The sequence below is a fragment of the Trichosurus vulpecula genome, chromosome 4 (assembly GCF_011100635.1).
Source record: "Trichosurus vulpecula isolate mTriVul1 chromosome 4, mTriVul1.pri, whole genome shotgun sequence".
Lineage (NCBI taxonomy): Eukaryota > Metazoa > Chordata > Mammalia > Diprotodontia > Phalangeridae > Trichosurus > Trichosurus vulpecula.
Genome location: NC_050576.1, coordinates 350273972 through 350278056, shown reverse-complemented (window position 1 = coordinate 350278056; position 4085 = coordinate 350273972). Strand labels below are relative to the sequence as shown.

At 42.8% G+C, this 4085-nt stretch overlaps 1 pseudogene; it reads right to left on the bottom strand.

Moving 5' to 3' along the window:
• Positions 1-3249: 3249 nt before the first annotated feature.
• On the bottom strand, positions 3250-3723 carry LOC118849081 (annotated as a pseudogene).
• Positions 3724-4085: the final 362 nt, after the last annotated feature.

Here is a 4085-nt window from a genome sequence, read left to right as displayed (position 1 = left end):
GCATGATACTCAGTTTTGCTGGGTAGGTGATTCTTGGTTTTAATCCTAGCTCCATTGACCTCCAGAATATCGTATTCCAAGCCCTTCGATCTCTTAATGTAGAGGCTGCCAGATCTTGGGTTATTCTGATTGGGTTTCTACAATACTCAAATTGTTTCTTTCTGGCTGCTTGCAATATTTTCTCCTTGATCTGGGAGCTCTGGAATTTGGTGACAATATTCCTGGGATATTTCTTTTTGGGATCTATTTGAGGAGGTGATCGATGGATTCTTTCAATTTCTATTTTGCCCCGTGGCTCTAGAATATCAGGACAGTTCTCCTTGATAATTTCTTGAAAGATGATATCTAGGCTCTTTTTGTGATCATGGCTTTCAGGTAGTCCAATAATTTTAAAATTCTCTCTCCTGGATCTATTTTCCAGGTCAGTGGTTTTTCCAATGAGATATTTCACATTGTCTTCCATTTTTTCATTCCTTTGGTTCTGTTTTATAATATCTTGATTTCTCATCAAGTCACTAGCTTCCACTTGCTCCAATCTAATTTTTAAAATAGTATTTTCTTCAGTGGTCTTTTGGACCTCCTTTTCCATTTGGCTAATTCTGCCTTTGAAGGCATTCTTCTCCTCATTGGCTTTTTGGAGCTCTTTTGCCATTTGAGTTAGTCTGTTTTTTAAGGTGTTGTTTTCTTCAGTGTATTTTTCAGTATTTTTTTGGGTCTCCTTTAGCAAGTCATTGACTTGTTTTTCATGGTTTTCTCACATCCTTCTCATTTCTTTTCTCAATTTTTCCTCTACTTCTCTAACTTGCTTTTCCAACTCCTTTTTGAGCTCTTCCATGGCCTGGGACCAGTTCATGTTTTTCTTGGAGGTTTCTGTTGTAGGCTCTTTGACTTTATTAATTTCTTCTGTCTGTATGTTTTGGTCTTCTTTGTCAGCAAAGAAAGAATGCAAAGTCTGAGACTGAATCTGGGTGCGTTTTCGCTGCCTGGCCATATTCCCAGCCACCTAACTTGACCTTTGAGTTTTTCAGTGGGGTGTGACTGCTTGTAGACTAGAGAGTTCTATGTTCCACGTTTGGGGGGGAGGTGCCAGCTCTGCCACACCAGCACTGCTCCTTCCCCAAGAACCCCCAACCTGAACTGGGCCTAGATCTTCAGCAGGCTGTGCACCCCTCCTCTGATCTGCCACTTAATTCCTCCCACCAGGTGGGCCTGGAGCTGGAAGCAGCAACAGCCATAGCTGCCCCACCTCCGCTGCCCCCGGGGCTGGAAGCTGAACCACGAACTCCTTCCACTCCCGCAGCTTTTCCCACTAACCTTCTCCACAGTCTTTGGTGTTTGTGGGTTGAGCAGTCTCGTAACTGCCGCAGCTCACTGATTCAGGGCGCTAGGGCAGGCTCTGCTCGGTTGCTGGTCTTGTTGGTCCACGCCGCTCAGGCTGGGCTCTGCTCCACTCTGTTCCCAGCTCCCAGCTCCCAGCTCCATTTGGGATAGACCTCACCCAGAGACCATCCAGGCTGTCCTGGGTTGGAGCCCTGCTTCCCTCTGCTGTTTTGTGGGTTCTGCTGTTCTAGAATTGGTTCAGAGCCATTTTTTATAGGTTTTTGGAGGGACTCGTTGGGGAGTTCATGCTATTCCCTGCTTACCAGCTGCCATCTTGGCTCCGCCCCCTGGACCTACACTTGCTCTTTTTTAAAAATTTCAGCTGAAGCATAATAGATTGTGTTCTAGCCCACTACCTTTCTGTGTGTATCTCTCTGCTTCAAATGTGTTTCTTGAAAACAATATAATGCAGGATTCTGCTTTCTTTTCCACTCTGCTATCCGCTTCTGTTTTAAGGGAGAGGAAATCAACATTCACAGTTACGATTACTACATGTGTATTTCTGTCCATCCAGTTCTTCTTTCTGTTTGTCCTCTCTCTCCTTTCATCCTTTCACCCCTCACCAGTGTTTTTTTTCTGTCTACCACCCTTCTGGATCTGCCCTCTCTTCTGTCCCAACTCCCTCCCCCCTCTACTTGATCTCCTCTCCTCCTACTTCACTGTAGGGTAATATGAATTTCTATATTTATCTGATTGTGCATATTATTCTCTCTTTGAGCAAATACTGATGAGAGTAAGGTTCCAGCAATGCTCATCACCCCACATCCCATCTCCCCCTTCACTGTGAAAGGTCTTTCTCATCTCTTCATGTGAGATAATTTACCACAATCTACCTCTCCCTTCCTTCTGCACCCACTGTATCTTTCTCATTCCTTATTTTTTTAATGACATTCCTTCAAATTTACCTCATACCTTCAGTCTATGTGTATTCCTTCTATCTGTACTGTTAGGGATATAATTTTTAAGAGTTACAAATATCATCTTCCAATGTAGGGATAAAAATGGTTTAGCTTTATTGAATCCCTTATATTTTATTTTCACTTTTTATGTTTCTCTTGGGTCATGATATTGGAGGTGAAATTTTTGGTTTAGTTCTTGTCTGATTATGAAGGCTTGAAACACTTCTATTTTTATGAATGACCATTTTTCCCCTTGATATATTATGCTTATTTTTTCTGGGTAAGTGATTCTTGGATGTAATACTAGCCTCTTTGCCCTCTAGAATATCATGTTCCATGACATCTGGTCCTTTAATATTGTGGCTGCCAAGTCCTGTGTAATCCTGATTGTGACTCCCTGATACTTGAATTGTTGCTTTCTGGCCACTTGTAGTATTTTTTTTTCTTGACCTGATAGTTCTGAAATTTGGATATAATGTTCCTTGGAGTTTTTATTTTGGAATCTCTTTCCTGAGATGATCAATGGATTCTCTCTTATTTTTTTTTGGAAGGAAGAAGGCAGGGCAGTTGGGGTTAAGTGACTTGCCCAAGGTCACAAAGCTAGTATGTCAAGTGCCTGAGTCTAGATTTAAACTCAGGTCCTCCTGACTCCAAGGCCAGTGCTCTACTCACTGTACCACCTAGCTTCCCCCAATGGATTCTTTCAATGGCTGTTTTGGCTTCTGGTTCCAGTACATCAGAGCAGTTTTTTTTTTGTTTTTTTTTTTAATTTCTTTATTTATTTTTAGTTTACCACACACGGTTCTACATAGTTTTGAGTTCCAGTTTTTCTCCCCTCCCTCCCCCCTCCCTCCCCAAGATGGCATGGAATCTCATATACCTGTCATGTATAACTTTGCATTGAATTATTATTTTTTTTTTATACTGGAAAACTTTTTATTGTAGGTGGAGTGGGATAGCTGGACACAGTTTAGATGATTCCAATTTTGTTGGCAACATCTAAAGCATTGTAGTCTGGAGCAAGTCGGACATAGGCCTTCTTCTCTCCATCAGGCCGGATCAGTGTGTTGACCTTGGCCACATCGATGTCATACAGCTTCTTTACCGCCTGCTTTATCTGATTCTTGTTGGCTTTGATGTCCACAATGAAGACTAGGGTGTTGTTGTCCTCAATCTTCTTCATAGCAGACTCAGTGGTCAAGGGGAACTTAATGATGGCATAGTGATCCAGCTTGTTTCTCCGAGGGGCACTTTTCCAAGGGTATTTGGGCTGCCTTCGAAGTCTTAGTGTCTTGGGTCGCCGAAAGGTGGGGGATGTTCAGATCTTCTTCTTTTTGTGGCTGTGGACACCCTTCAACACCGGCTTCTTGGCCTTCAAGGCCTTGGACTTGGCCTCTGTCTTGGGGGGGACAACGGCTTCCTTCTTCGCCTTCGGCGCCATCTTGGGGGAAAGGCCGCATTGAATTATTTTATGCACTAGTCAAGTCGTGGAGAAGAATTTTGACCAATGGAATGAATCATGAGAAAGAAGAAACAGAACCAAAAAAAAAAACCCAAAAACAAAAACAAAAAAGAAGCAAAAAAGGTGAGCATGTAGTGCGCCTCGATCTGTATTCAAACTTCGCAGTTCTTTCTCTGGATGAAGATAGCATTCTCCATCGTGAGTCCCCTGGAGTTGTCCTTGCCCCTTAGGTTGCTGAGAAAAGCACAGTATGTCAGGGTTGGACCTCATGGAATCCATATATCTGTGGCTGTGCACAACGTTCTCCTGGCTCCATCAGAGCAGTTTTACTTGACAATTTCTTG